The following is a 7993-nucleotide window of genomic DNA, read 5'->3' as shown; positions in this document are numbered from 1 at the left end:
CTCGCGATAGACCGGATCAAAGTCAAAGTTTCAGGCCGGGCACGATGGAGCCCTGAGCGGCTACAGCTCCCGTCAGTTCCCGGTCTCAGTTTCTACCTTCACACTTAGAAACGTTTCTGGAGCTTTTCTTCCCGAGGGTCCTCAAAGCTCCCAGCCAGTGAGGGTTCACCGGCTTGACTTGTCACGAGGTCCCGGTAAACTTCCCTGGAGCGGACTTAGAAAATATTTCAAGATTGCTTCAGCGGGACAAACCAGGAATCCAGGCCGACACGCGATGGAAGACAGGCGACTTGGCTCTCGCAGTTGCTCCCAGTCACCTTTTCTACGAGCGGACTTAGAAACTTTTCTGGAGCGTTTTCTTGTGGGGTCTCTCGATACTCCCAATATTTCCGGATCCGGTGAGGGTTCGCCGGCTTCAGTTTTCTTCTAGTCCTGGTCAAACTCTGGAAGTTGGACCCATGGAGCTTTTAGCGGGACGAACCTGGATTGCTTGGCCGGATCGCATTGAAGGCAGGCGGCCTGGCTGACCAGGTTGAGTCGGTCCCTCTATGGAGTTTTTTTTTTAAGTTGCTCCAAAGTTCTCCAAACTTCTTGAACTTCTTCCTCAAGTTCCTCAAGGGGTCCCAAAGTGTCTCAAACTTACTCCAAGGGTCTGGAAGCTCCAAGATGGTCCTTGAAAGTTGAGGACGTCAGTTCCCACAATCCTCTGGTACAAAACCCTTACAAATCCATTGATGGTTCTCCAAGGTGTAGATTTAGTTGGTGATGTTCCAGTTGAGCTCTTTTAACCTGTAGCTTTCAGGGAGTACACTCTTTAGTACTTTTTCAGCAAAATAATCCACAAGGCTGTAGTTTCAGATGGTGCAGTTTTCAGAGGTCAGGCCTTTGAAATCTTTGCACAGCAAAACCTCTCAGCAGGGCACTTCTTGCTTCGGTAAGTTTCAAGCAGCAGATGTGGAGGGCTCTGCCCCTTTCAGATACTTATTCCAAGTTCTGTCGTACTTTAGAATTTGGGACCACGTAGGAGGCAGGGCCCTACCCCTGTCTATCCCAGTATTAGCGAACTGCGAATGGTCAATGCGGTATGTACAAGTGCTTTGTGTAACGTTTTAGCTATGAATGCACTATGTATACGTTATTATACATCACTACGTGGGTTCCATCTTAGAGTAGTGGCCATCTTATGGTTGCCCTCACATAGGCTACATAACATGAAGCAAACACGGGCCTTTTAGAGCACATGGGCCTTCCTTTGACTTCTCTGTGACCTGGGCAGCTTGGCTCCGCTGCCCCAGGTCAGTCCGGTCCCACGAGCTCCCCGTCCTTCGGCCACCTGTGATTAGCATCAGGGCTTGACACACCATAAAACCTTTTCATCCTACACGAGCCTCCAGCTAATCTCTTTCGCACCTGACTGTTCCTGCTTTATGGCTTGTTTTCCAAACAGGAGACGCTCATGTTTATTGGGGCCTATCGATATCTGATGTGGGATCTGAGCCTTGCTGGGTAAATAATTGTGGGCTGGCTTAACTGGAATGTGGGATGGTCATCATGACTCTGCCTTTTCGTTTGAAATGTATACATATAAATGACCATGCCATAAAACAAGGAATGTATGCCTGAAGCAGGATATTTTGTATTTAAGGAGAAGCCCGTTTCTGTGATTTTTAGCAGTCTCCTGAGAACATACACGCTGTTGTACTTCTAGGACGCCTGTAATTGGTCTGCAGCCAATAAACTGATCTTTGACTTCACCCAGAAGACTCTGTGTTTCTGCAGGTCTGACACAGGAAGAACCCGAAGTCATAGGGTGTGTTCCCCTGCACCGCTGGGCTTAAAATTCCCAGTACTTCAGTTGGCGCCCAACTCGACGCGATTTCAGCGGTACCGGTCCAAGCCAGAGGTTCGTGAGGAGCTTCGTGTAGAAATTCTGGAGGAAGGCTGCCACTTCATCGACCCCTGCATGTCGACGTGGTCCGAAAGTCTTTTCTGCGAGGTTCTCCGTGTCCCGACTGCTACGAAGGACTGCTGCCCTGATTAATCGCCCTGTTTTGGACCCTTGATGATTTTGGTAGAGCGAAACAATCGAGAGAGTCTTCTGGTGACGCCATTGATCATCGATATTCAGTTAAGTATAAGTGGAGCGTCTCCCAGTTTGAATTTGGTATCCTTTGGGATTATTTTGATTTGGAGTTTGCAAACCCCAAAGCCAGAGGACTCGTGCATTCACGAGACTATCGTAATCGATAATCCTTTGAAGTTTGGAACTAGACTAGTGAGCGAAGATGCCTGGTGCTAGTGTTTTTGGAAGATTGTTTTGTTTAAGTTGTGGAAGGGATTTCCAGTTGGAGGATTCATGTCCGGTTCCTCCAATTGGAACTCCAACTTATGAGCTTTATGTAAAACATGGCGTGGGCCCCATTGCATATAATGAAGTATGGATCCGATATACCAGAAAGGACGGTGTTTTAAAATGTCCCCAAAATGGTAGTTTCGATACAGATATCTTAGTTAATTTGGAAGTGAAATTGTTTAAAAAGAAAGCCCGGCCGGCGGTGTTTGATTCTTTCCGCCTATGGCGAAAGGAAGCCAAACAGAAGGAAATTAAGCTAGCGAAAAGAAATAAGAGAGAAAGAGGTATGTCAGTGATGCAAGCAGCTGTGCAATTTAAAGATAATGAGGAGGAACAAATGAATGAGCAATTGCACAGACAGCGCAAACTAGGGATTGATAAATGTTACCCCGTTTTGTCACCCCTCGTGCAAGATGAGACAAAAGAGAAAGAGAAAGATTCCCTAATGTCCCATTTGTTAAGTTCACCACCCCCATATGCGCAAAATGCCACAGCACCTCCACAGCTTGTAAATGTGCAGCCTCCAGTAAATATGCCGCAAGCCTTCCCGCAGCCGCCAGCTCCTCTTCAGTTGGCTCCTATCCCTGCAGTGCAGCCCTCTCAAGGGCCGCCAGTTTTGTTACTTTTACCCCCGCGCTTCCTGCGACCTTGCCTAGCACGCCAGCGGCTTCCCCTGGCGCTCCTTCTTACACTACCCAGGTACCTGTATCTGACTCCGCTTTTCTCCCCTCTGTTTATCCCCCCGTTCTCGCCTCAACCTCTCCTTCAGCACGACAACGACTAGCGAATGTAGTTACTAGTTTAATGTCGCCTCTCTTTGGGTCATCTAGTGCGACTCCTGGCTTACAGCGTAAGCAATTGCGCAGTCAGCTGCCTGGTCCCGACGAGAAAGAGGTGTTAGATCATCTGGCGCGTAGGTGGATTGGTTTCCCTTCACTCTATGATGTGGAATCAGTTGTTAACGTTTTTCACCAATGGGATGCCCCAAAACAGAGGTATGTCTTTGATAAAATGTGAGGAATTGGAGGATAATGGTGCAAACCCAAACCCACAGGAATTGTGTCGAGTGCGATTTGATTTTGAAACAGGTATAATTGTGGGCCCCAATGTAGATAAAGCAGTTGCGACTTTACTGTCCCTCAAAAATGGGGATTGTCAGCAATCATTGTTTGAACAGGAACTCCCTGTGGGGAAAAAGATAAAAGCGCGCCAATATCCGATGCGTGAGGTTCCCCCAGTTTGGAGACCTGCTGAGCCAAATGCTGTTCCACCTGTCTTAGCACATTTTCAGCGTGTTTGGGTGCATGTCCCATGGAAGCGATCTGAGGTGTTAGCGCTCAAGCAGACATTGCCTGACCCCCGTAAAAACCCTACAGGATATTACAAGGAATTATCCCAAACTGCAGAATCGTGTGTCATGAATCTGGCTGACATAGATATGTTATTCGGGAATGTTGTTCCACAGCCTTTATGGGGATCCATCCGTAATACGGATCATGCTGCAGAACTAGGGGGTACATGGGCTAATATCGCTGCTGCAGACGCTAGACAAGTTGGCGGCGCAAAACCTGATCCTTTAGTAGCAGAACTCCCTGGTCGAATTATTACTTACATGAAAACTATAATGCCTGCGATGCGCGTAAATTGGGATAAACTATCTGCATGTAAGCAGAAGAAAGATGAGACAGTGTCCGATTTCTTTACAAGGTTTGAAGAAACGTTTATCGACCACAGTGGTCAAGACATGAGCACTGAAGGTGGCCAACGGTTATTTGTTGATAAATTTGTGCAGAATCTACTTCCCGAGTTGTGTAAAAAATTAAAAGACTCAGAAAGTTCCTGGGCTGTTTCCTCTTCAGCGCAAATACTGGCTACTGCACAGTATTATGAGAATAGAGACAAAGATGAGAAAGATAGAACAGATAAGAAAATGAAAGAACTGAAAACAAAGGTCCTCTTGCAGCAGGCTTATCCACCACGTGGAGGACAGAATAATTATAGGCAAACACAAGGTATCTATCAGCAGCCCCAACAGTTTCAGAGTAATCAGCAAATGAATGGGTATTATCAACCACGTATCCCTGTAGGTCCCAACCAATGTTCATATTGCAAAGAGGAAGGTCATTTTAAATATAGTTGCCCTAAATGAATGCAGCGTAACAGTAATGCGTATGGCGCAAGAGGTAGAGGTGGTCAGCAAGCTCCTAGAGGCAGAGGGCGTGGAAATGTTCCCCAGAACGCGCGTCCTCTTCCGCCTCACAGTACCATAAATAGCTTTGATCAGCAAGCCAACGCGACTGGTAATACAGCTCAGTACTACAATAATGATTATTATTAGGGCTCCCGGTTTTCCGAATTTACGGATTTATACATATAAATACAGACGGAAATCGATATTTCCTTTGTCTGTATTTATATTTATAAACGGTAAAATACGAGTAAATGTTGCAGCGCTAGTCTCCCGCCTCCCGATTCCTGCAAGCAAAAACCCGATGCCTCTGGGTTTCAGCTGACAGGGCAGCGCATCTCGAGAGCCTGCTGTGTTCACTGCAGTCTCCTCACACCGTGGGTGGGCGGTGTCTGCTGCCGCTGCTCTGTCCCAGGGTGCCACATCTTTGTTCTGTGCCTCGGGGTGTCTTCATCGCCTGACTTTGTTTCGGGGGAGCGTTCATGTTTGCACTTTACCAGCGCCTTGAGTACATTTGCAATGCAATCTGAAAGGCCACCTCCCGCCCCCCGTTGATAACCTTCAAACTACTCACAGAGCAGGCCTCTCGTGCTTTCGTAGTGCGCCCACTGCTGCCGAGGAGCACAGTGTGCGGCAGAGGGCGGCCAGTGAAGGCTTAAACCAGGAACACTTTTTGAGAAACACAAATATCAGCTGACAGGGCTTGATATTGTGTAACGTGCTAATTCTTCCAGCAATAGTCGGAGTGGCGATGCAGGGGCTCTAGAAGGGGTGAACAGCCAACAAAGCCCCATTAACAAGCGAATGGTCTTTTAAAGACCTGTGAAGTGCTCGGGGGCGGCTGTGTGTAAGCTGTTTCAGTGGCTCCTAATGACTGCATATGGACCTTCACCTCCTCTCACTAGGATTGAATTTGTTTTTTTTTAATGTCAGCTGTATTCAGATTCTAGGTTTGATAATGAGTGACATAGAAGGCATCAGGTGTCCTCCTGGCCTGTCATTGACTGCTTGTCAAATATTTGATTTCGAAGCTTGGGGCATACTTCTAAAGCATTGGAAACATATTGGGGCTGCATTATGTTTTGGTCTGCATCATTGTAAGAAAGGTATGCAAATAAGCCTGGCCCCACACAAGCCTGAACTGCTAGGCCATATCACCCTCTTTCATGAGACAATATGCACAACGATGGCGTGTTTCTGTTTCATTAGGTCTCATCAAATTTCTTTTGTATTTTTGAGTTATCATAGGTGGAGCTTAGAGGTGTGTAAGCCCACAAATTAGCAAGGGAGCCGAGCCAAGCCCAGGGTCTGGATTGGCTTCAAGAGCCTGTGCACGAGCCAAACCTTGAAAATATTCGGCAGACAAATCAAGTCACAGGTATCATATACAATGTATGGTAACTCCTTTCCAAAATGAAAAAGAAGGGTACACGCATCTCATTTTAGCACATCAGATTATATCACTGCATAGAGAAGAATTTTTAAAAGCGGTAGTTTTTAATACATAAACTTGGAAGGATTAATGCTTCTCCATGTCGACAGTGCCACTAGTGTAGTTAGAGGCAAGTCAGTTATCATGTGTATCCTATATGTGGCATGGAATTTTATTATGCATGAAACAAAATTATAGTCTATTAAATCAAACACAAGAGGTGTTTGTACAGTGTGTGGCTTAACTGATGCTGATGTATTTGCAGATGTTCTCATGTGTGATAATGTATAAAAAAAGGAGGCTTGCTGAAATAAAATATTTGACAAGGTTTACACAGTTTGTTCAGTTGGGGATGCCGGGATTGAGCTCAGGTTTTCTGGTCTCACATTGTGCAATTCACTCACTAGATGGTTATTTCTTGCCCTTTATTACATCAAAGCTTCCGGCTTTGCTTTTTGTGGGTGACTTTACAGCGTGAGTGGCAGATGCCACATGAAAGTTCAACTCATTTTTAGCTCGAAGGTCCAAAAAACAAGCATTTGCAATGCAATAGGTCTCGCATTTACTTGAGTTTGAGCTATTGGCATTGTAAATGACAATGCCTTTTATTTATGTTTTGGTTTTTAAAACAGATAAATAAAAGGCATTGTCATTTACAATGCCAATAACTTAAACTAGCGTAATTGCGAGACCTATTGCATTGCAAATGCTTGTTCTCTTCTGCACACACAAAACATCAATCCTCATAGTGATGGCCAGGGACAGCTTTTAGCGCTAGTGGGGCACAATTTGGGTTGCAGTTGAAGTCAGTGTGAGTTTCTCTCTGTGGGGCAGTATGATGTTCAGTGGGGGAAAGGATGTGTCACTCTGCCGATGACAGGAACTGCAAGGCTCTGAGACAAATGGCTTGTGATAGCACTTTTAAGCATATTTGGGACATTTTGCAAATGGCAAAGTTTTCAGGTGAATGTATAGTGTTGACCAACAACAACTGAGCGCATGTGTGCATTGTCAATTTAAATAAATGTGGAAAAATACTAGCTGTAGCGTCGTCTTTTGCTTGTGGCAAAAATAAATGTGGATAAATACAGAAAAAATGCCCGAAAAATAAATATGGATAAATACAGACGGAAATGGCAAAAAAATAAATACCATAAAACCGGGAGCCCTAATTATTATGAAGAAGACGACAATGTAGAAGATAATGATTACTAGGACAGCCGTAGACAGAGAGAGGGAGTTGTTTCAGTGCCCGTGGATCAGAGTGGACCCTATGTTAAAGTAACTACAGCAAATGTAACGGAGCCCTTTCTGCTGGATACTGGTGCTGCAAAGAGTTCAATTATGCATTCAAAACTCCCTGGCGCGCTTTTGTCTGGCGAAATGAATGTCTCAGTAGGTTTTTCTGGCACCCCAGTTAGGAACCCGATTTCTAGTCCTATGTCACTTTCTGTTGGACCTTGTGAGCTAAAAGCACCCCTCATCCTAACAACAGGTTGTGGTGAAAATTTGCTAGGCTTAGATTTGCTAAAAAGATTGCATGCAACACTATATTGTTCTCCCTCAGGAGTACAACTTACATTAGGCAAGAAAGTGATTTCCCCGATGTATTTGTCTAAAAATGCAATGCCACCTGAATTATCATCCCTTCCGGATGTCCTTTGGGCTACTGGTCCCAATGATGTGGGTCACTTGGAAATACCGCCATACGTGGTCACTTTAAAAGCCAATGTCAGATTGCCACGTATTCCCCAGTACAAGATCTCCAATGAAGGTCAGAAAGCATTGTTAGCAATTGTCAGTGATTTGATTAAAAAGGGTGTAATTGAAGAGACAAGAGGCAATGTTTGCAATAGTCCTGTTTTACCTGTCTTAAAACGAACGGACCCTTCACAGCCACCTGTTTACAGATTTGTGATTGATCTTAGAGAGGTTAATAAGATTGTTGTGCCACAGTTTCCAGTTGTCCCTGATATAACTGCCTTGTTAACCATGATTCCAGCCTCCGCTGCATGGTTCT

Source organism: Triturus cristatus, chromosome 6 (genome assembly GCF_964204655.1).
Source record: "Triturus cristatus chromosome 6, aTriCri1.1, whole genome shotgun sequence".
NCBI lineage: Eukaryota > Metazoa > Chordata > Amphibia > Caudata > Salamandridae > Triturus > Triturus cristatus.
Note: the sequence above shows the minus strand (reverse complement) of the source record.